Genomic DNA, 25,867 nt, shown 5'->3' on the forward strand with positions numbered 1-25,867 from the left:
AGATAAGGCCTAAACTTCGTAATAGCCCATATTACCGCGAGGCACTCCTTCTCTGACGTTGAATAGTTGATCTCGGCTCGTGACAAAGTGCGGCTCGCGTAGGCGATAACTCTTTCGGTCCCATCTTGAGTTTGCACCAGGATAGCTCCGAGACCAATGTTGCTGGCGTCAGTGCGTACCTCTGTATCAGCGTCCTCATCGAAGTGGCCAAGTACAGGAGGAGAAGACAATCTATGTTGCAGTTCCGCAAAGGCAGTCGATTGTTCGTCAGCCCATAGAAATGGTGCGTCGTCACGCGTAAGTCTGATTAGTGGCTCCGCAATCTTAGAGAAATTTTCAATAAAGCGGCGATAATACGCACACAGACCCAGAAATCGTCGAAGACTTTTCTTGTCCATAGGGGCTGGAAAAGCAGCCACGGCAGCAGTCTTCACGGGATCGGGCCGAACACCAGCAGCGCTCACAACGTGGCCGAGGAATTTTAGCTCTTCGTAGCCGAAATGGCATTTCTCAGGCTTGAGGGTGAAGTCAGCCGATCGAATGGCTTCGAGAACACTCCGAAGGCGACGTAGGTGCTCGTCAAATGTTTCCGAAAAGACAACGACATCATCCAGGTAGACAAGGCAACTTTTCCATTTGAGGTCAGCGAGAACGGTATCCATCATTCGTTGGAATGTGGCCGGAGCGGAACAGAGGCCGAAAGGGAGCACTCGAAATTCGTAAAGGCCGTCCGTAGTTACAAAAGCAGTTTTTTCGCGGTCCCGCTCATCGACCTCTATTTGCCAATAGCCACTTTTCAGGTCGATTGAGGAGAAGTACTTTGCGCGCCTGAGCCTGTCTAGAGAATCGTCGACCCGAGGCAACGGGTACACGTCTTTCTTTGTGACGTTATTCAGCTTCCTATAATCGACACAAAACCGAAGGGAGCCATCCTTCTTTTTCACCAGGACGACAGGCGATGACCACGGGCTGCTTGAGGGCTGTATTACGCCGTCTTGAAGCATTTCCTTCACCTGCGTTTGAATTGCGCGTCGTTCGGTTGGTGAAACTCGGTAAGGCTGCTGCCGTATAGGGTGCGCGTCGTCGTAGGTGATGATACGGTGTTTCGTAATCGATGTCTGACGTATCATCGACGAACGTGCAAAGCAAGTGTGGAACTCCAGCAACAGGTCGCGTAGTCTTTGTTTGTCTTCGCCAGGAAGAGTGGGACTTATGTCGACTCCGCGGAGAGGTGCTTCAGCAGTGTCGATCGCCTCGGAAGCAAAACACTCAGTGACATCGGCTACTGGGTCGGCGTAGGCGATGACAGTACCGGGGAAAAGGTGCCGGTGGGCGTAGCTGAAGTTTGTGACAAGAACCTCGCAGTGGCCTTCACGGAGGTCAACCAGGCTTCGTGCTACGCAGACACCTTGGGAAAGGAGTAGGGAATGATTGCTTTCCGCCACCACTTCGCCGTGTGCTAATCCGTCGCACGCCACTTTAACCACGACACTTGCACGCGGTGGTATCGTGACAGCGTCGTCTATTACACGCAGACATACTCGATGGTGGCTAGTGTCGTTCGCTGCTGTGGCACTCTTTGTCGAGAATGTGACGAGGCGTTGTCGAGTGTCGATGATAGCACCGTGCTCTCTGAGAAAGTCCATTCCAATGGTCTCGAGAACACTGACGGAGAACGCTCAAGCTAACAACAAAGGTACAACCGCGAATCTGTATTCGTGCCGTGCAAACGCCGAGCGGTGTGACGATATGACCGCCAGCAGTACGAATTGGCGTTCGGTTCCAAGGCGTCGTCACTTTCTTCAGAAGGGCGGCCAGTTTTTCGCTAATGATAGAATAGTCCGCACCCGTATCCACTAAAGCACTGACTTGGCGACCGTCGAGCAGTACTGGAATGTCCAAGGAAACCTTTCTGGAATCAGTCGGTGATGTCGTCGGTGGATCGTCGGTTCGCGTAAGCGTCGATGGGGGGCCTTGAGCATATCCAGTCTGAGCGGCCTTGCCCCCGAAGGTCGCTGTGGTTAGTTTTCCCGGCGTGGGCTGGGTGACCGACCCTGCACCACGCTCGAATAGCTACGGCGACTAGGGGAAAACAGCCGCGGTGATGGGGAGCGAGGTTGATGCAGGGATGACGAGGATCCACGCTGCTGCGCAACGTAGTCTTCGATTTCAGGGGGCCGCTGGCCGAACCTAGGTCGCGGTGAGTTCGCCGAAAATCCGCGTAGGCCAAGCTCCCGGTAGGTGCACTGTCGGTATACATGCCCAGCTTCGCCACAGTGGAAGCAGAGAGGACGTCGATCTGGTGCACGCCATACGTCTGATTTCCGCGGGGTCAGTCGATGGTCGTTGTAATACGGGGCCGCTTGGACTGTCTGCAGCATTGCTGGGGCCGCGGTGTGAAGCGGCATTGCAGGTGTGACCGGGGCCGCGGTGTGAAGCGGCATTGCAGGTGTGACCGGTTGCCTCAAAGCTTGAGCATACGACATCCGGGGGAAGTCACTCGCTGGCTGAGGTTCTCTCATAAAAGACGGTTCTCTTAGGGCATGCTGGACTTTATCTCGGACAACGCTGGACAAAGAAGAGATAGTGGGCGGTGAGGGTAATGACAGCTTCTGAAGTTCTTCGCGTATAACTGAGCGTATGAGCTCTCGGAAGAAATCCATGTGGCCACCGAAAGCTCCCCAAGCAGTCCGTAGTTGAGGCAGCGTTGACTTGTCGTTCGTATGATCGGGCCCGGTGCCCAAGAGTGTTCTCGATGGTCACGGCTTCAGAAAGAAATTCTGACACAGTCTTGGGCGGACTGCGCACAAGCCCACCGAACAGCTGCTCTTTCACCCCGCGCATGAGGTACCGCACCTTTTTCTCTTCTGCCATGTTGGGGTCGGCTCGTCGGAAAAGACGCGTCATGTCCTCGACATACATTGCAACGCCTTCGTTTGGCATTTGTATGCGGGACTGGAGATCACGCTCAGCTCGCTCCCGACGATCAGGGTTGGCATAAGTCTCAAGAAGCCTGCGTTTGAAGTCTTCCCATGATGTCAAGATGCCTGCACGGTTCTCATACCAAACACGTGCGCCATCCATGAGGCTGAAATAGACGTGTCGCAGCTTGTCTGCGTTGTCCCACTTGTTGTGCACGGCAACAAAGTCGTAGTGCACAAGCCAATCTTCCACATCCTCATGTGGAGCGCCATGGAAGGGATTTGGCGTTCGAGGATTGAGCAAAGTACAATGAAGCGGCGTTGTGCCTTCCCTACCGGTTTGGTTGGTGTCGGTTGGGATGGTCGGAGCCGCCATGTTGTCTGGGAGCAGTCCAAACTCAGGAGCTTGTCCTCGAATCCTTCTTCTGGCGCGGTGCACAGGAGTAACCACCGGCACGATGCTTGAGATCTTGCTACTCGGAGGGGTACGGTGCATAGATTACCCCGCACCACCACCAGTTTGTCACGCACTTATAGGCGTTGTAGGGCAAGAACACCGGAACAGCAAGACGCGAATGACAGACACGGTCCAACGGCTAGCGCTCCTCGCCTTCGTCTTCTTCGCCTTTTCGGCTTGCCACGGCATGCTGGCTCAAAACACCAGGTGGCAATATCAACACTAACCTCTTGGATACTACTTCACCTAATTCTGCTAATTATTCTAGTACGTTTCATGGCTATGGGTACGAATGTTTGATTACTCTCCCTACGCGCTGTCCTACCAATAATGATGGCACCTTGATTGATCATGCATTATCAAACTTATTTGACCAACCGGACGCTGTAATTGTCAATACTGATATTAGTGATCATTACCCTATCGTACTACGCTTCCAAAATAAATCTTCTTTAAGGAATGCTACTTATTACAAATTCACACTTGACAAACAAATAAATGCTCATTGTTACCCTATCTAAAACTGACTGGTCGGAAGTTTTGTCATGCAATGATCCCCAAAAAGCTTTCTCACAGTTTTTAGCTACGCTTTCATCGTATTTCAACTCCCATACTCACAAACAAAAATGCAGAATAAAGGTAGCATCACCGCAAAACCCATGGCTTACAGATGGCCTTTGTATCATATCAGCACGTGTGCACTTTCTTATGCGCACACAGCACCCTTGGTGCTATCAAAGCACACACCCCCTTGTACCCTTTCCCCACCGTAGTATATTAACCCCTGGCAATAAATAACGTCGTTCACTCTTCTCTTGCTGTACCGGTGTGTCACTTCGGCAGCCCAGATGACGATACATGGTGTCAGAAGTGGGATGGATGACCACTAGGCCACAAGCAGCTGCGAAGTCTTAAAGATGGACTACATCAAGCCACCGGAACCACTGCGCTTGTCCGGAGACGGCGGAAGAGAATGGAAGTCTTTCATACAACGGTTTGAGCTGTTACTTAAAGTAACGTGCCCTGACAAGCCGAGATCTGAGGAGGCAAAGACAGCGATCCTGCTGAGCATCGCTGGCGAAAAAGCAATAGAGGTGTATAACAACTTCTCGTTTGCTGAAGAAGCGCACAAGCACGACTACGAGACGGTAGTCGCAAAGTTTGAGTCATACAGCGTCGAAAAGGAAAACGAAATACACGAAAGGTATGTGTTCCTAACACGTCAACAAGCGGAGGAGGAACCTTTCGAACAATTTTTACGAGATATCAAGACGCAGGCGGCTCATTGCAACTTCGGCTTCTTGACAGATGGTATGTTGCGTGATCAGATCGTGTTTGGCACGAATTCACCACGACTGCGGGAGAAAATGCCCAGGGACAAAGGACTGAACCTGGAAAAAGCCATTACTATGTGCAAGGCGGCAGAGACGGCAGCTCGTCAGAACGACGTTTGGAAGAAGGGAAAAGAAAGCCACGAAAGAGACACAGTAGCAGCCCCCACAATGACGCAGATGTTACGGGATAAAGGAAAAACCGAGTCGTACAATGAGAGCAAGGAAGAATCGGAAGTAAACGCGATGACAAGACGCGGTCCTACAATGTCCAAGTGTTACCGATGTGACCGACGTCACGCTCCGGCATATGGCAAGAAGTGTCACCACTGCAAAGGGCCAAATCACTTTGCCTCATGCTGCTACCATAGAGCGGACATCAAGAGGATACACCAAGTGGAAGATGAGTTTGAGGTCCTGGACGTAGTCGTAAGCAGTATCGGTCACGACCGCGACTGGCTGATTAACACCAAGTAAGGGGCCAGGATATAACATTCAAGGTTGATACCGGAGCTCAAGCAAATCTGATACCATTGTCTCTGTATCGAAAGTTAAGCGTTGAAGCTCTTCAACATAGTGGGGCTTTACTGCGTTCCTACGGAGGAAGCATCATCAAGCAATGCGCAACATTTTCAACACCAGTGGTGATAATCAGATTAGTACGACTGTTGTGATAGCAACTGATGCTTCGCAGTGTGAGGAAAAGGCCGGTGTTGGAATTTTTTCCACACACCTAGACTGGTCCTTTTCTGTAAGACTCCCTGATCATACACCAATATTTTTGGCTGAATTTTTAGCTGTCATTTTGGCCCTGCGTAAATTTCCCGTCTCCATAACTTCAGTGGCTATAGTAACCGATTCATTATCATTGTGTTCTGCTTTAACAACCCCAGCTGAATCACATACTCTGAGATTATTGCGCGCACTTGGTCCACAGCATTTGCGAAACCTGCGGTTAGTTTGGGTTCCGGCGCATAAAGGAACAGTACTGAATGAAGTTGCGGACACATTGGCAAAGGCTTCTCTTGCAGGCCCAGTCCTTGATCTACTTCCAGTTACGGCGTTCGTCGCTGCGGCCAGATTTAGAAAGCACGCTTTATCATTGCTTACTCCTAGTCTCGCTTCATCACCAGATTTTCAACACCTTCAGTTCCCTTGGAGCAGAAAATGGTGTAAAACAAGGCAGATAGAAGTAGCAATGACAAGATTGCGCTGTAGGATCCCAACTCTTAATTTATACATGCACAGAGCTCGTCTGGCGATCTCTCCTACATGCTCCTTTTGCAATGAGGCAGAAACAATCGAACATTTCTTGCTGGAATGCCGACGTTTTTCCTCTCTCAGAAAACGAACAATTGAAATTGTAATGCGGCACCTTGATCTGCCAGTAACTTCAACTATACTGTTATCATTTGGGGCTTCTGTGCTGGGGCACTCGGACGGGAATATATGCAGTGCTATCGAGAAATTCATATGCGAATCAAATCGTCTTATTCGACACATCAACCGCTAATAATTTTTAAAATTTTCATAATGACATAAACAATTTGGCCATTTGGGAGGTTATGCAACACGGTCTAATCAAAAACTAAAATTCATTAAAAAAAAAGACGCTTCATTCTAATTGATACAGTAACGTCTATTAGCTCTTAAAATTTTCAGACTTTATGATCCGCCCGACTCTTGGCCGATCCCCCTGAGTGGGTAGGTGCCATCATCCAAGGAGCATCATCATCATCATCAAATAACAAGCAGTGCTCAGTTCGGTTCTTCGTCGTCCGAAAGGACCACCAAGCCATCCTCGGCTTAGAAGCCTGTGAGCGCTTTGGTCTAATCCAACGCACCGTCGAAAGTGTAACTACAAGCCCTGCAAGTGATGTGACCAAAAAGTTCCCCGAGCTGTTTCGCGGAACCGGATGCCTCCAGCGGAACTACAACATCGTGCTTCGCGACGATGCGCTACCCACCGTTCAACCGGCACGAAGAGTGCCCCTCTCCCTCCAACAGCCACTTCGCGCCGAGTTAACCAGGATGGAACAAGAGGGCATAATTAAGAGAGTCAGCTGCCCAACGGACTGGGTGAGTCCCTTAGTTATTGTAAGAAAAAAGGACGGTAGGCTCAGAATTTGTCTCAATCCTCGAAAAATCAATGAGAGCATCAAAAGAGAGCATTATCAAATGCCGCGACGCGAGGACATTGAAGCAGAACTGGCAGGCGCTAAATTTTTTTCTCGCCTTGACGCAACTGCAGGGTTCCATCAAATTCCTCTGAACGAGGAATCGTCAAAGTTGTGCACTTTTTCCACCCCGTTCGGCAGGTACCGGTTCCTTCGGCTACCCTTCGGCATAGCATCAGCCAGCGAAGTATTCCAGAAAGCACTGAACGAAATATTTGATGGCCTGCCTGGTGTACGGGTGTATGTTGATGCATGTGCTTGTGTGGGGAACCACAAAAGGAGAGCATGATCAGCGGCTAGAGGACACGTTGAAAGCGGCTATGACTGCGGGACTAACATTTAATCCTGCAAAGTGTGCTTTTTCAGTGCAAGAAATTAAGTTTCTGGGCGACATCATTGGCAGTAATGGAATCAAGCCAGACCCTTCACTGCTTGCCAGCGTATTCGACTTACCCGCACCGCAAAACAAACAAGCCGTTCAGAGAATGCTCGGTGTGATTAACTATTTTGGCAAATATGTATCCAGTCTAACGCAGCGAACTACACTTTTGCGCTCTCTTTTGAAGCATGGTGTACAGTTTGAACGGACGCCCGAGCACGAACGCGAATGGCGTGATGTCTGCAAATCAATGAGTGCAGCCCCACTTTTGACAATCTTTCACCCAAACAGAGCCACGAATGTAGTTTGCAAGGGTTGACGCTTGGGCAAGTTGGTGTGGATTCATTTCAAAAAGGTTTACAGCGCAAGAACGATTAGGAAGGGACGAGACAACAGAGGTAAAGAGCGCTGACTTCCAACTAGTCTTTATTTCGATAAGAAGTGCATATATACATGGCAAGGGAGAGGGCGCTAGACAAGAAAAGAAAGAAAGGAGGTACAGGTGCTGCCATCGTTGCCTCATCATCTCCAATACAGCGCGCATATCACCACGTGTGCCCTAAAACCCAGCCAGGTAATCAATTTCTTGATTTAGAAGCGCAATAGAGGGAGCACTAACGCACTTATCTCCTAGCTTATGTATGAAATCAGCTTCAATAACTTCGCGAGTTAGCTGATCCCTTGCTGAACTCTTGCACTTTTACATGAAATCAACTTTCGTCACTTGGAATGATCAAAAATTAATACAAAAGAGCGGGATTTGCATTGGGTCATGTTTGGCACCGATCCTGAGCGATATTTACCTTGCGCATCATGACCGCGTCATAGCATCCGAACTAGATGATTCCGTTGTTATCAAAGTGTGCCGATTTGTGGATGATTTCTTAATTCTTGTTGACTGTGCAGAAGAACATTTTCATGAAATAGGGCAAAACACTGTAGCCACTTTCCAGAGCTCTCTGCAACCGTTGCAGTTGACTTCCGAGTTCCCTGTAAACAATTCATTGAGATTTCTTGATTTGGAAATTTCATGGTTTTCTTCTCATATATGCTGGATGTATTGGCCAAGAAATGGTAAACCACTTTTGCCCTACAGCTCAGCGCATTCGAAACTAATCAAGCGCAGCATTGCAAACCTATGCCTTGCCAGTGCTCTGAAAAAGTCTTGCCCTGACGCCTTGCAACGTAGTTTTCAAGCGCAAGTACGCCGGCTCGAAGACGCCGGGTACCCTAAGGCTTTGCTAACTGCTGTCGCTGAAAAGCTACTGAAGCAGGTTCGGCAAGGAGACAAACGCAAAGAGCCTGAAAACACCAACAAAAAGCGCCTCGTTGTGTTGCCGTACGTGCACAATGTGTCACATAGGCTGAAGAAGATTGGAGCGCGTGCCAACTTGCAGGTGGCTTTCTCGGCTCCCGAGAAGCTTCAGAAGTTGTGCAAAATGGTGAACGCTCAGCCCTCACGGGTTCCTGTGTGTTCTGTGAACCACAGGACACGTTTCGTCTCCTGCGCAGTGGGGGTTGTTTATTCAATCCCACTGACGTGTGGGAAAAGCTATATCGGTCAAACGGGCAGATGCCTAAATGACCGCTTGCGCGAACACCACAATAACGTCTTCAACACGGTCCAGGGTAACATCGGCATTCATTGCCGTGACTGCGGGTGTACACCCGGCTTCAATCAGAGCAAAGTGATGGCGAGGCATAGGGATCAGCTAACTCGCGAAGTTATTGAAGCTGATTTCATACATAAGCTAGGAGATAAGTGCGTTGGTGCTCCCTCTATTGCGCTTCTAAATCAAGAAATTGATTACCTGGCTGGGTTTTAGGGCACACGTGGTGATATGCGCGCTGTATTGGAGATGATGAGGCAACGATGGCAGCACCTGTACATCCTTTCTTTTCTTGTCTAGCGCCCTCTCCCTTGCCATGTATATATGCACTTCTTATCGAAATAAAGACTAGTTGGAAGTCAGCGCTCTTTACCTCTGTTGTCTCGTCCCTTCCTAATCGTTCTTGCGCTGTAAACCTTTTTGAAATGAGAGCCACGAAGGTTACATCAGATGCATCGAATGATGGCGTGGGTTCAGCCCTCTTGTAGCTACACGATGATGGTTGGAGGCCAGTAGCCCATGCTTCTGAAGCCTTAACAGCATCTGAGCAGCGATACTCCCGAAGAGAAAAGGAAGAGCTCGCTTTAGTCTTCGGCTGCGAAAGATTTCACCACTTCGTTTATGGCCGGGCAGTGACACTAGAAAGCGATCATCGTCCTCTTATCGACATCGCAAAAAAAGGCAATATCGGAAATGCCTCCGCGCGTGCAGCGTTTTACAGCGAAAGCTGTTATGAGATCATTTCACCGGCCGTTTTTGGCGCCGTAGTTGTCCGCCGCCGCCGCCGGTGTCCGTAACCAGTATCGCTCGAAATAAGAAAAAAAACGAAACAAGAAAAAAATTTCAGGATGGAACGAGGTTCGAACCTGGGCCCTCTGCGTGGGAGACCAGTATTCAACCTCTGAGCCATGCCGGTGCTTGGAACTGCTTTGAAAAAAGGTCCTATACAGGCTTCATGTCGGGAAGGAACCATATTAGCATATGCTATATAGCGTGGTAGAAGAGTAAAATAAGCACCAAGCGTCGCACACCGCGATTTCTGTAACCAGGCGTCACACAATGCGAATTGCGCAACGAGTAGGTAGTTGAATGCTTCCAACCCATTACAAAGGGCTCTGCCATAATTCTTCATCGTCATAAGGCACAGCATCAACAAACTGTGCATAATGCCTTACCTGCGTTTAGCAGGTACCACGGCTCTCCGTAGAATGACGAAAAATGGCACAGTGCCTGCTGCCCTACTTCTAAAAAATTACAATGATTTATAGCGTAGTGGGGTCCTCGCAAGTGCACTTGTATTGCTTGCCAACATAGAGTTTCCTACACTTACCTAGAGGGAAAAGTGGCGCTGCGACCTGTTGGACACATGGGAATGCCGGGATATGTGAGCTTCGAACTTGACTCGGATTCATATCCTTCACCACGTGGAGCCCAGACACCTCGAAGACGCGTCTGGCTTCAACGCGTTCCTTGAAATGAAATGGTTGATTTCTTACTGAAAGCGCATAGTGAGCTATTTGTTTTTTATTATTGCAGAAAAGCGAGTTTTATTTAACATTGGAAACTTCTGCGTCGATGTATAGTTTTGCGAAGCGTAAAAAGTAACCAACGGCCGCTAAACTTGGCAGGCAGACGACAAAGGCAGCATTCCCTCTGCCACTGTTCGTCGTCTGTTTCTTCTTTCGCCGTTTGGTTATGCCGTCAAGGTGAGTGGACGTTTTATTTTAAAATATAATACGGGTAAATGACATCCGCTTATAAAAGTTTTGTTTTAGAGAGGCTGTATTTGCGCAGTCGTATCCGCTTTTGAGCCGAAGCCTCGCTCAACACCAGCCAACACAAGCCTCGCAGACACATATACCGTCACTCCCAGCGCTCCAACGGCGCCCCTTAAGAAATTCGCATAGACGGTGGCGCCAGATTTCCCTCTAGGTGTTGTTGTAAGAAACTCTATGGTAGGCAAGGAAGCCCATAAGCGCATGATCCATTTTCTCGGGGTCTCAGTAAAATTACAATGATTTATAGCGTAGTGGGTTCCTCGCAAGTGCACTTGCATTGGTTACCAAGGACGCCCATAAGCGCATGATCAATTTCCTCGGGGTCCCCCCCCCCCCGTCTCTCTCCCACGTCAAGGTATGTTATACAGCATGACGGGAGAGGGAAAGTAGCGACCGGGCGTCACCCAATGCAAATTACATAACTGGTGGGCCGTTTAAAGCTTCCAACCCATTACAAAGGGCTGAGCCATAATTCTTCATCGTCATCAGTCGTCGCGTCAACAAAGTGCACATAATGCCTTACAGACGTGTAGCTGGTGCCTCGATTCTCCGCAGAATGACGAATAATGGCTTAGTAGGTGCATCCCGACTTCACAGAAAGTGTGATTTATGGCGTAGCGGGTACCTTTCTAGTGTACTTGTATTGTAGCCCCAGAGAGCTTACAGCGGGCTCTAGAAACGCCGCTCTTCCAGCTTTCGCTGTGGCTGTGCTGCAGTTTCAGCGCAGGCCTGGCGTTTTTTTTACAGCGAAAGCTGTTATGAGATCATTTCACCGGCCGTTTTTGGCGCCGTAGTTGTCCGCCGCCGCCGCCGGTGTCCGTAACCACTATCGCTCGAAAGAAGAAAAAAAAACGAAATAAGAAAGAAATTCCAGGATGGAACAAGGTTCGAATCTGGGCCCTCTGCGTGGGAGCCCAGTATTCAACCTCTGAGCCATGCCGGTGCTTGAAACTGCTTTGCAAAAAGGTCCTATACAGGCTCCATGTCGGGAAGGAACCACATTAACATATGCAATATAGCGTGGTAGAAGAGTAAAATAAACACCAAGCGTCGCACAACGCGAATTCTGTAATCAGGCGTCACACAATGCGACTTGCGCAACGAGAAGGTTGTTGAATGCTTCCAACCCATTACAAAGGGCTCCGCCGTAATTCTTCATCGTCATCAGGCGCATCATCAACAAAGTGCGCATAATGCCTTACATGCGTTTAGCAGGTACCACGGCTCTCCGTAGAATGACGAAAAATGGCATAATGCCTGCTTTCCTACTTCTCAAAAATTACAATGATTTATAGCATAGTGGGTTCCTCGCAAGTGCACTTGAATTAGTTGCCAAGGAAGCCCATAAGCGCACGATCCATTGCCTCGGCGTCTCAGTAAAGTTCTTCGCCCCCCGCCACCTCTCTCTCCCACGTCAACGTATGTTATACGGCATGGCGGGAGAGGGACATAGCGACCGGGCGTCACCTAATGCAAATTACATAACTGGTGGGCGGTTTAAAGCTTCCAACCTATTACAAAGGGTTCAGCCATAATTCTTCATCGTCATCAGTCGTCACGTCAACAAAGTGCACATAATGCTTACAGACGTGTAGCTGGTGCCTCGCTTCTCCGCAGAATGACGGATAATGGCTTAGTAGGTGCATCTGAAATTCACAAAAATTGTGATTTATGGCGTAGTGGGTACCTTGCTAGTGTACTTGTATTAGTAGCTCCAAGAGAGCTTACAACGGTGCTTTAGAAACGCCGGTCTTCCAGCTTTCGCTGTGACTGTGCTGCGGTTTCAGCGCAGGCCTGGCGTTTTTTTTCTTAGGCTGTTACGCTATGATTACATGCTTGTTTTTGCTCCTGGCAAGCAGTTGACCCTGGCAGATATGCTGTCGAGATCCCCTGGTCCTGGAGACGGCAACCCCGTGGACACTACCGACGTTCACCTTCAAGCTGTCAGCGTCGTCTCATTACTCGTCTCCGAAAAGACGTCGAACGCCTTGCACGTGAGACTGCTTCTTATCCATACCTCAAACTAGTGTTACAAAAGATAATAAAAGGAGGCCCTGTGGAAGGACCACTAGCTCCAATGGCGTGCGAGTTATCTGTGGTTAATGGCATAATCCTAAGGGAGCGAAGGTTGTGATACCAACCAGAATGAGAGCGGAATGCTCCAAACAATTCATGAAGGGCATCTTGGCATGGGAAAATGTAAAGCAAGAGCGAGACAGCTGGTCTACTGGCCGAGCATCAACTCGGATATAGAATCGCTTGTACAAAAGTGTGCGGTCTGTAGGCGGCACGCCTACAGTCAACCAGCCGATCCACTCATGCTTAGAACAACACCTGCACAAGTATGGCATCGCGTGGGAGCTGATATATTTCATTATGGTGGCAAGCACTATCTGTGTTTATGATGCTACGTCCAATTTTCCAGACATGGATGAGCTGCGTGACCTGTCCACCACGGCCGTCATCAACACGCTCAGTGCTATGTTTGTGAGATACGGCATCCCGTCGCAGGTATGCACTGACAACGGCCCGCAGTTTGCCAGCAAAGAGTTCGCCCAGTTTGCCACACGGTACGACTTCGTGCACGTGACGTCAAGTCCACGTTATCCATGCTCAAACGGATTAGCTGAAAAAGGCGTCCAAGTTGTAAAAAGGATCCTCAAGAAGACCACAGAAGCAAAGGAAGATTTTTGGCTAGGCCTACTAAATTACTGCGCAAGCCCGTTGGAAGACGGACGGTCGCCTGGCGAGCTGCTACAAGGGAGACGATTGCGCACCCTGCTTCCCGACTTCAATCATCATCCAGAGGTTCGAGTGAAAAAACACCGTCAGTACATCCGAAGCCATCGACCACTGCCGACCCTCGAACGAGACGATGTCGTGCGGGTGAGCGGAAAAACATGGTCGCAGAAAGCCACCGTGACAGCACCAGCGGGTCCACGGTCCTTCTTCGTTAGAACGAAGAACAAAACGACGTTGCGGCGAAACAGACGCCATCTCTTGGCAACAAAGGAGAACCAAGTCCAGAGGTATCATCCAGCGACACCGACGACGAGCTCGATGATGAGCGAGTCTTATCAACGACGTCATCAGAGACCACTCCCACACAAGGAGCCGCCGGAAGAAGCCCGCCGCCCCCTGAACTTAGGGGGTCCCAAAGATAGTCGAGACCACCCGAGCGGCTAGCGTATGACGCTAAGTTTCAACAAATAAACACTCGGTGATTTAGCATCAGCAACCTCCGTTGAGGAAGGGATATGTATCATATCAGCACGTGTGCACTTTCTTATGCGCACACAGCACCCTTGGTGCTATAAAGCACACAACCCCTTGTACCCTTTCCCCACCGTAGTATATTAACCCCTGGCAATAAATAACGTCGTTCACTCTTCTGTGGCTGTACCGGTGTGTCACTTCGGCAGCCCAGATGACGATACAGCCTTCTGACAGCTATGCGGTCTCGAGAAAACTTGTATAAAAAAACAAAAAACAACCTTTCAATACTAAATTACTTGCCCGTTGTAAGAAATTTTCTAATTCGCTTTCCGCTTTGCTGAGGAGTGCGAAGAGAAATTATTACGAAATAAAGATTGCTCAATGTGGTAATAATGCTAAGAAGAAATGGGAAATTGTCAATTCGTATCTTAACCGCAGCAACCAGTATGCTATATCAAGAATTGTTCATCACAACATGAGCAATCCGCTAGATATTGCTAATGCCTTCTTTAATAATGCCTCTGTTGTAAAATGTCTTTACACCGCCTACCTCACTCATGTTTCCTTTTTCCGGCTACTCCTGATGAAGTAATTTCCATAAGTAAGGCCCTTAAAGCTACGAGTGCTGGCCTTGATAATATTAAAGCTCACCATATTAAAATGATTGCAGAACATATTGCTCACGTTCTTTCATCTATCATCAACCTCGTTCTTAAATCTGGTGTTTTCCCTCGTGAACTCAAACGAGGTCGCGTCATACCTGTTTTCAAAAAAGGTGATCGTACACTGTTACAGAATCATAGACCCATTTGCGTTCTGCCGTTCTTAAATAAAATTATCGAAAAAATAATCGAGAAGCGGATTACAAAATATTTGAATAAATTCAATATTCTTTCCCCCTATCAGTTCGGTTTTCCCTCCGGATTTGCAACAAATCTAGCTCTTATAACACCGATTACCTTAAAAAGGCGATTGATCAAGGTGAATTTGCAGCATCCATATTCATAGACCTGTCGAAGGCCTTCGACACTATTAATCACCCCATTCTTTTCGCAAAACTCGAAGCTATTGGTATAACGGGTCCGCCTTTGCTCCTTATCTGCGGTTATTTACAGGATAGAAAACAAATCGTTCATATATCTGGATCTTATTCTAAAGAAGCAACTACTAACATAGGCGTACCGCAGGGGTCTATATTAGGTCCTCTTCTCTTCTTAATTTATATTAATGACTTGCCGACTAGCCTCTCCTCATCTAAGTGTATTCTATATGCTGACGAGACGACGATATTTAATTCTAACTACTCCATATCTACGCTAACATGTAAGCTAAATGAAGATCTCTTGAAAATCTGCACTTGGTGTGAACATAACAAGCTGCTAATTGACCATAATAAGACCAATTTCGTCATCTTTACTTCGCATCAACGTTCGTTCGATCCTTCCTAATCCATTTCTATCATCAATCACATCATCTCCCCAGTTGATCATTGCACATTTTTAGGAGTGGAACTTGATGGCCACCTTAAATTTCATCTTCACGTGTCTAATGTGAAAAAACAAATGGCTTATGGTATACTGGTTCTTATTAAAACTCGATTTCATTTCTCCTTTTCTACTCTCATATCACTTTATTATGCTTTCGTTCATTCATATATTAACAACAGCATTGAATCATGGGGTAACAGGTACAACAGTCACCTGACATCATTACAAGCCATTCAAAACCGAGCTATTCGTCTAATAACGTTTTCATCACGTTGAGTTAACGCCAGCCAATTACTGCATTCTCATAATATTTTAAGTGTGTCCGATGTTAATAAATATAACCTTGCTATTCTTGTTTATAAGGCACTACAAAATAATCTTCCTGTTTCCATAATACCAAAGACATCCCTCGTTAATATAATAAGACTAGATTTGCAAGCAACAATAATTTTATTTTACCCATCGTTCGCACCAACTACGGTATGCAGACATTACATTTTTCAGCGCTTGCTTTTTGGAATTCACTACCATCTCCTTTAAAATTACTAAATGCTCATAGGTCTCGATGCGAACTCAAGCACTTTCTGTTAGATTCGCCTAACTCTGGTTCTTCACTGCTCTAGGTGTTTTTTTTGTAGTGTTTTTGTCTGTTTTCTTATCTTCCCGCACTTTTTTATCCTTTTTCGAGACGTTCTGTTATTTGCTTATTGCACTTTTGTATTTTTTGTTATCTTGTATACTGCATTACTGTTTATTCATTTTGAAAATATCACCCACCCTGTCCCCCTAACTCTGTTTGACCAGGTCACATTGACTAGGCCTATATTTTGTTCATTGCATTGGTAACTCTGGTTTTGGGTTAGTTTTTTTCTTGCATCAGATTAGCTTTTGTCTGTATTAAATCTACGTATTGCCATTTTGATTGTATTATTTACCATGTTATTATGCACAGCAGGTCCCATTTCATTTTGTAACTACGGGACCTCCTTCTGTATACACTTATGATGTACTCATCCCTTTGTTTGACTCGAAATAAAATGATTCTGATTCTGATAAGTAGCGACACTCTCGCACGTGTGGACGACCGTCTGCGACAGTGAGCCTTTCGGCGGCTTGGGCTTGATCATGTGCGGTGACTTGCGCCAGTTGTCCCCGTTCGCGCAAGCGAGGTGTACAAACGCAGTAGGAGACGGGACAACATCTTTGACACCCACGTCACTTGTCATCACCTCTCCTACTTTTCTCAAGTCGTCTGCCAGAGCGACGCCAAGTTTTCCACCGCCTTGTGATCGGCGATGGTCGTGCGCTCGAAAAGGAGGAAGTCGACATGCTTCAAGCCCGCTTCGTCTCCAAGGACGACGCGAAGCTCCACTGTCCTCACGGCGTCAGGCTGTTCTATTACAACAAGGAATCCGAGGCGTACAACACGCAGGATGCCGTCCAGGACGTGGACTCTATTTAAGAGGATAATGCAGACGACGCCATTGTCGGCTACCGCAGTGATGCCGACTGCGAGTGTGCGAAGCGTCGGTTACACTCTCTTACCACTTCTGAGGTTGACAACCTGCCGCGAAAACTTCTATGTTCAGGAAAGCCATACATGCTTACCCTCAACATTGACGTGTCCGACGGCTTGATTAATGGAGCGGTGGGTCAACTCAAGCACGTGCAGTTGGATGAACTGGGCCTCCACAAACGCCTTTGGCTCCACTTTCCTTCTAAAGCAACAGGCAACATTGCTCAATGGGGTACATTTTAGCGCAAACTATGAAAGAAAACACAGGAAAAGAGTAGGAGAAAGCAGAAAGGTCGAGCGCTAAAGTTCAACTGTTTATTCGAAAGGTGAAGCCAACAACAAATAACCATGTGCGCATGCGTGCGCCAGTAAGGGAGAAAAAATTACACAATTTGCGTAAATTCTGGAGAAGTAGTGATTTGCCCGATTTGTGAATCAGATTAATCTGGGCATGTTTCCAATCGCAAGGTAATGTGCCCTTGCTCCAGTGTTCGTTGAAGAGATCCGTTATCTCCTGTAGAGATACGTCATCCAAGTTTCGGAGGACCTTGTATGTTATACGATCCGGCCCTGGTGCAGTGTCCCGGGTAATATAAGCAAGATCCTGTTTTACCTCCGCGAGTGTGACATCTGCATCCAAGTTTTCGTCCGAATCGGGGGGTGTTAAAGGGAGTGCGTTCGGATCTACCGGTAGGGGCTGAAGAATGTAAAGGTTTTTTATGTGTGCCATAATGTCCGTATCTTTTTGCTCCTCCAGGTAAATGAGCCCCTGGGTAGTGGTGTTAATGTGGTTTTTTGGTAGACGTCGGATCTAGAGGGGCCCTCAGGATGTTCCACATGCGTTTTGGGCCAAGTGTTCCTTTTAAGCTGCCACAAAAGCTTTCCCAATTTGCTCTAGCTAGCTGGGTTGCATACTGTGCAGCTTCCTCCGTAACTGCAGCGATTCGTAGGCGAAGTTTGCAGTTTAGTCTCTGACGCTTCCATCGTTTAGAAAGGCTTCGTCGAGCCTCCCACAGATGGAGGAGATGGGGGTCAACATAAGGCGCTCTCGTCATGTTCTTAATCTTTTTACCGGCTCTCTCAGTGGCATCTTGTATCTTTTTGAGTCCAGGACTCTATAGATAGCGGAGTGGTATCCTCCTCAGCGATGTATGTGCGGAGTTTATCCCAATCAACGAAGGTCTGAATTTTCGGTCGGAAAATTTTGGAATTTTGCGTTAAGACAGTTCGGATCACATGGTGGTCGCTACCTAAGGTATCCGGCAGAACATTATGTGTTTTCACTATCACATGTGCGCTCACCATCGTGAGGTCTGGCGTGGTATCCCTGGCGGTGCTAGTGCCTACTCGCGTTGGCATAGAAGGGTCAGTAATTAAGGTAAGTGTGTGGTGCCTCATGGCGTTATGTACGAGGTTACCCTTCGGCGAGTTACTTACATAGCCTCATGCGGTATGGCGTGCATTAAAGTCGCCCACTATGATGCGATGTCTGGACCGCGTTTGAGGAAAAATTTCTGGTATTCCTGTGCCCTTATCTTTAGGGGCGCTGTATATATTGGTTGCCAAGAGTCCTTTCCCCGATGTATTAGCTGTGTACGCGGTGCCTTTCTCCGAAGGGCCGGTATATGAAGGGAAGGGGGTTATGAATAAGAATAGCGGTGTGCGATGTCACGGATGCCGCATGACATCCTTGCAGAGAGAAAGGCACAGAACCCGTTTCCCGCAGAACCACGATATGGGGTGGTTCCGTGGAGTGTTGAATGTAGGCGGCCAATTCAGTGTTTCTTTTTGATGCTTCTACAATTCCATTGCCATATGTTGATATCAGATGAATCTTGATTTCTGGATAGAGAGGGCAAACCTGCTCTTCCGGAATTCTGTCGATTACTAGAATTCGCCATGTTGAGGCGCTCCCGATTGTGGGCTGTTGGCCTGCTCCGGGGGCTGAGGAGAGCAAGCGGCGGCGGATTTGCGTTGTTTATGCTTACGGGTTGCTGATGATTGAGCATGCATATCGTGCAGGTCATTAACTGCAGCCTCAATTTTCTTCATGCGGTGACTAAACGTGGTCTCCATCCTCTGGAGGGCCTGTTCTTGTTCCCTACTCACTTGTGTTTTAACAGCCTTGAGGCTATCACTTACAAACTGTAGAACTAGTTGCGTGAGGCCTTGTGTGAATTCTGGGGTTTGGAAATATTGGGCACATGTCTGTTGAACGAGGGCTGCAGAATGGGGTGGTGTTGATTGGGAATGCATTTGGGAGGCCTGCTCCACGGGCGACTTACCAGAATCGGCCAGGAGATCCTGCCGTCGCTGTAGCTGCGACTGTGGGACTTGATTTAGGTGACCTCCGGTAGCCAAGCCAGATGCACTCGGTGCCGCTGCTCTGGCCGCCAAGCCAGGTGCGTGGGTGGGCTGTCGTTGCAGGAGTGCGGGCCACGTGGCGTTGCTTTTCGCGCCGCACTGCGAAGAAGGTGTCGGGTGGTTCCTTGATGGATGCGCTGGTGTCTGGATGGGTGGACGCAGTGGGGTACCAACTCGTTCGCGAGTGGGGGGGGGGGGGGGGGGGGCTGGCGTCACTCACTCTGAATATATATATATATATATATCTTCTGGGACAGCACGCTCCTCGCGCTCAGAGTCGGCACCCCGCCTTGACTGTCGCAGTCGTTTATCGTCGCCGAGTGCCCGCTAATAAACGTCTGTATAATTTGGTGGAGGGTGCTGGGCTTTCACAACAACTTCGGCCCTCATTCGATGCCCCTGGCTCTTCGATCCCGTACCCTGCCGCCTACGATGCCTCAAGACGCCTCCCAGCAAACGGCCCCGCCTACACCGACCTCCTGCCCAGGTGTGCCTCGTATCCGCGACCCTCCGGTCTTCACTGGCGCAGATGGCACGGACGTGGAGGACTGGCTCGCGATTTACGAGCGCGTGAGTGTCCCGAATAAATGGGACGAGGCAGGAAAGCTGACTAACCTCGTTTTCTACGTCGCGGGTGTGGCGGGCTTGTGGTACAACAACCACGCATCAGATTTTACAACGTGGTCCGACTTCAAGACCGCCATTATCAATGTGCTTGGCCGCCCTGCCGTTCGTAAGCTGCAGGCCGAACAGCGCTTACGTGAACGCGCTCAGCAGGCCGGTGAATCATTCACCAGTTACATTGAAGACGTCCTCGATTTCTGTAAGAAAGCCGACGCCACCATGTCCGAATCAGACAAGATCCGGCACATCATGAAAGGCATCGACGACGACGCCTTCACCATGCTGCTCGCCAAGAACCCCAGCACAGTGGCTGAGGTCATAACGCTCTGCCAAAGCTATGAGGAGCTGCGCCGGCAGCGATCGATGACCCGTCGCTCTCCATCACGCGACGCCGAGCTCGCTGGCTTGTCGACCATATCCGACCACTCCGCGTTGCTCGCAGAGATGAAGACATTCGTGCGCGAGGAAATCGCGCGCCAATTCTCTCTGCTGGAATTTGCTCGCCCGCAGTACGTCCAACAGCCGTCGACCACCCTTCTGCCTCCGCTCCGTCGAGCAATTGAGCAAGAAATCGCAGAGGTCATGCCCGAGTACCACCAGCACCATACGGCTCCTGCACCCTTGAGTTACGCCCAAGTGGTCGCAAGAACGCCCCCAGCAATCCCTACGGCTGCCCCACACATTTACGCCGAAGCCTCCGCTCGACCTCATTCTTTCGAAGCGGATGTGCCGGTAACCTGCGCCGACGTCACGCACAGGCCACGACTGCAGCCCACCGTCCAGTCCTATCAGTTGCCGCCCCGTCAATCCCGTCCTGCACCATGGGCGGGCCCTGCCCCAGCGAACCGATGGCGCACACCTGACAACCGCCCCATATGCTTCGCATGCGGTTACGCCGGCCACGTGGCGCGGTATTGCAATCGCGTGCAGCCGCCTAGAGTCGCGTCGCCTGCCTCCAGCCCGGCGAACCGCCCATATTACGACCCACCTACGCCACTGTCGCCGACGTCTCGTCCCGCTCCATCTACCCGCCGTTCCCCGTCACCACGACGCCGCTCGCTGTCACCGATGCGGCCACGTCTGGTCCCACGAGACCAGGAAAACTAGTCGTCGCAGTCCACGAGGCAAGGGCTGCGATGCTGTCGAACTTTGAAAGCCCTCAGCGAAGCCCATCGAACGTGATAGACGTGTTTGTGGACGGTGTTCGTGCATCTGCCCTTATCGACACTGGAGCCGCCGTATCCGTTATGGACGCAAAGCTCAGCCGAATACTGCGAAAAGTGACGACGCCACTTTCCGGGCTCTCCCTCCGTACAGCCAGCGCCCAAAGCATTCACCCTACAGCGGTATGCACAGCCCGAGTCATGATTAAGGACGCTATGTACGCCGTCGAATTGATCATAATTCCTGCATGCTCTCACGACGTCATCCTCGGATGGGATTTTCTCTCCCGCCACGACGCCGTAATTCATTGCGCACCTGCCGAAATAGAGCTCTCGCCATTCTCTAATTTGACGCCGGCAGACAGTCCATCGGCTGCGAGCAAGATACTCGTCAAAGACGACATAAAAGTGCCTGCAAACTCGTCAACGGCGGTGTCAGTTTACTGCGCCAGCCTATCCGACACCGTTGCACTCCTCTCGCCATATGACCGTGTTTGCACGAGGAAAGGCTTGCTGGTGCCTTTCGCGACCGTACAAGTCACCCAGGGCAGCACCTCTATTTATGTAATTAACCCCTCCCCGTACAGTGTTACGTTGGTGCGAGGGGAATGTCTGGGCAGCCTAGAACCCCTCGAAGACGCACAAGTTATGGACGAGCCCGATGATTCGCACGGCCGAAGTTCGAGCACGCTCAGTGCTGTTTCGACGTCTGGTTCATCACACGCTGACGTATTTGGTTCCTCCATAGCTGACAACCTTACGCAGGTCCAGCGTTCCCAGCTTTTGGACCTGTTGGAAGAATTTCACCCTTCTTTCGATGTCGCTCAAACTTCTCTCGGCCGCACGTCAGCCGTTACGCATGGCATCGACACTGGCGACCACCTGCCACTGCGGCAACGTCCATATCGCGTATCTCCCGCCGAACGCCGTGTAATCACCGAGCAAGTCGACGACATGCTTCGACGTGATGTCATTCGACCCTCTAACAGCCCCTGGGCGTCTCCTGTCGTTCTTGTTGCGAAGAAGGACGGTTCTGTGCGGTTCTGTGTGGACTACAGACGACTCAACAAGATCACTCGTAAGGACGTGTATCCACTGCCGCGAATAGACGACGCGATTGACAGCTTGCAAGGCGCCGAATTCTTTTCATCTCTCGATTTGCGCTCAGGGTACTGGCAAGTACCTATGGCTGATGACGCTCGACCGAAGACCGCCTTTGTCACGCCCGACGGCCTGTACGAATTTAACGTCATGCCGTTTGGGCTGTGTAATGCGCCCGCCACCTTTGAGCGCATGATGGATACCGTTCTGCGCAACCTGAAATGGCACACGTGCTTGTGCTACCTCGACGACGTCGTCGTGTTTGCTCCGGACTTCTCCACGCATCTTCAACGCCTACGGCATGTTTTGACGCGTTTGAGCGACGCCGGTCTGCAACTGAATCTAAAGAAGTGCCGGTTTGCAGCACGGCAGCTGACAATCCTCGGCTACGTCGTGTCCAAGGACGGAATTCTTCCTGATCCCGCCAAGCTTCGGGCCGTGACTGAGTTCCCCAAACCTACGTCCGTCAAAGAGCTGCGCAGTTTCGTAGGACTGTGTTCCTACTTTCGGCGCTTCATTCGAAATTTCGCGACTATCATATCGCCACTGACGAAGCTTCTCGGAAGTAACGGGCCCCTCCATTCGTGGTCGTCGGAGTGCGACGACGCTTTCGCAAAGCTCCGTCGTTTGTTGACGTCGCCTCCCATACTACGCCACTACGACCCTGCGGCCCCTACAGAGGTACACACAGACGCTAGCGGTGTTGGCCTTGGCGCTGTCCTTGCGCAGCGCAAACCAGGGTTCCCTGAATATGTCGTGGCATATGCAAGTCGTACGCTTACTAAAGCCGAGACCAATTACACCGTCACCGAAAAGGAATGCCTGGCGATCATCTGGGCCCTTACGAAATTCCGACCTTATTTGTATGGTCGCCCATTTGATGTAATCACCGACCATCATGCACTATGCTGGTTGTCGTCATTGAAGGATCCCTCAGGCCGCCTCGCCCGCTGGGCACTTCGCCTACAGGACTACGATATCCGCGTGCTGTACCGCAACGGACGCCAGCATGCTGACGCCGACGCACTCTCGCGCTCCCCCTTCCCTGACGACAATGCTTCCAGCTCAGTGTCTCACAATGCCGTTTCGTCTATCGACATTCAAACCATCGCCACTGAACAGCGCAAGGATCACTGGATTGCCTCACTGATAGCCTTGCTGAGTGATCCATCGGCGACACCATCCACTCGCGCATTGCGTCGTCAAGCGCACCATTTCGCCGTTCGCGACGACCTCCTCCACCGACGCAATCACGGCGACGGCCGCCAGTGGCTACTCGTAATACCCCGCAGTCTGCGTTCTGACATATGCGAGTCGTTCCACTCTGACCCGCAGTGTGCACACTCGGGGGTATCGAAAACCTACCACCGCATTCGCCAACGGTACTTTTGGCGAGGGATGTACCGCTACGTGCAGAAGTTCGTTCGCTCCTGCATCGATTGTCAGCGCCGCAAAACTTCAACGCACCTGTCGCCGGCAGGTCTGCAACCTCTACCTTGCCCTGACCGGCCGTTTGGGCGCGTTGGCATCGATTTGTATGGACCACTTCCTCTAACGTCGGCTGGTAACCGCTGGGCCATCGTCGCTGTTGACCACCTTACGCGATACGCCGAAACTGCCGCCCTCCCAGCGGCTACAGCGCGCGATGTTGCCTCCTTCCTGCTGCACCGATTCATGCTGCGCCACGGTCCACCCCAGGAGCTGCTCAGCGATCGAGGTCGTGTCTTCTTGTCCGAAGTCGTCGAAGCCATTCTCAAAGAGTGCAACGTTGTTCACCGGAAAACTACTGCTTACCACCCGCAGACGAATGGCCTCACCGAACGCTTTAACCGCACGCTCGGCGACATGCTCTCGATGTACGTCGCCGCCGATCACACAAATTGGGATGCCATTCTGCCTTTTGTCACCTACGCCTATAATACCGCCCCGCAGAGCACTACTGGTTTCTCGCCCTTTTTCTTATTGTACGGCAGGCACCCGTCGCACACGATCGACACAATCCTTCCCTACAAGCCGGACCCGTCTGAGTGTGCGCCTATTTCTGCCACAGCAAGACTCGCTGAGGAGTGTCGGGAGCTTGCCAAGACATTTACTACGAATGACCAAGAGCGGCAGAAGAGCATTCGCGGTGACACCACCACTTCTGCGCCCACGTTCCTCCCTGGAGCACTCGTATGGCTCTCGGTCCCTACCACTGCACCTGGCCTCTCTTCAAAACTACTGCCGAAATACGACGGCCCCTACCGTGTCGTCGAACGCACGTCCCCGGTCAACTACGTGATCGAACCCCTTGAACCATCTTCGGACATGCGCCGTCGAGGGCGCGACATTGTCAACGTTGAGCGTCTGAAACCCTACCATGACCCGCTCATAGTGACTAGCAGTTAGGTCGCCAGGCGGCTCCCTTTTCGTACCCGGGGTAATTGTAGCGAAGCGTTGGAAGCCTGTAATGGGTCGCCCTCTCGAGCGCTTACTAGTGGGTCGTCCTCTTCCGCTCTTCTGGGACAGCACGCTCCTCGCGCTCAGAGTCGGCACCCCGCCTTGACTGTCGCAGTCGTTTATCGTCGCCGAGTGCCCGCTAATAAACGTCTGTATAATATATATATATATATATATATATATATATATATATATATATATATATATATATATATATATTGTCACGTAGTCGTGACGTCGAGGTGAAACTGTTTATTTGGCCGAACTTGTGGCCGAGAACTTGATAGTCAAACTACAGCAATACACTGATAGCGGCGGACAGAACGTCGACCGTCGATCAACTGACAAGCGATCAAGCGCGTCGGCTTTTATACAGGCGCTATCGAACTTTCCAGCAATATCGCTGGTGGCGGCGTTATCTCTAGACAAAGCTGGAACATTCGCGTGCGGGGCGCAATCTTAACAAACCGATCTACTACAATCGCGACGCTTCTAGAACACTACTTCGCGGACAGCGTCGAGCGTTGATAACCGTCCCTGCCGGTCAAAACCGAATACATCAAAACAAGACAAGAAGTGGGCATGGCATTGCCCCCCTCTGAAAAAAGCATCGTCCCGATGCCTGTGAAAGAACATAGAAGAGAAAAAAAAAACAAAACAAGTGCATACACAAATAAAAAACAAAGGAAAAAAATAGAGTCCCCAAGCTCGCTAACGCGCAAAAAACGGCTTAAGGCGCACGACATGGACGACTTCAGGTCGCGCACGGCGCTGCTGAGAGTTCGTAATGCCGTCAGGGACAACCTCATAGTCGAGTGCGCCGAGGCGTCGGAGTACCCTGTACGGTCCGAAGTATCGTCGAAGAAGCTTCTCACTAAGTCCTCGTCGGCGTATTGGCGTCCATACCCATACACGGTCACCGGGTTGGTATTCCATGTGGCGTCGTCGAAGGTTGTAACGGCGGCTGTCAGTCATCTGCTGGTTCTTGATCCGTAGGCGGGCGAGCTGTCGTGCTTCTTCGGCGCGCTGTAGGTAGGTGGTCACGTCGATGTTTTCCTCGTCGGTCACGTTTGGTAGCATGACGTCAAGCGTTGTTGCCGGGCTCCGTCCGTAGACCAACTTGTATGGCGTCATCTGCGTCGTTTCCTGTACGGCCGTGTTGTACGCGAAGGTCACGTACGGAAGGATGGCGTCCCACGTCTTGTGTTCGACGTCGACGTACATCGCCAGCATGTCGGCGATGGTCTTATTTAGACGCTCGGTGAGGCCGTTGGTCTGTGGGTGGTACGCAGTGGTGCGGCGGT

The sequence above is a fragment of the Rhipicephalus sanguineus genome, chromosome 2 (genome assembly GCF_013339695.2).
Source record: "Rhipicephalus sanguineus isolate Rsan-2018 chromosome 2, BIME_Rsan_1.4, whole genome shotgun sequence".
Classification (NCBI taxonomy): domain Eukaryota; kingdom Metazoa; phylum Arthropoda; class Arachnida; order Ixodida; family Ixodidae; genus Rhipicephalus; species Rhipicephalus sanguineus.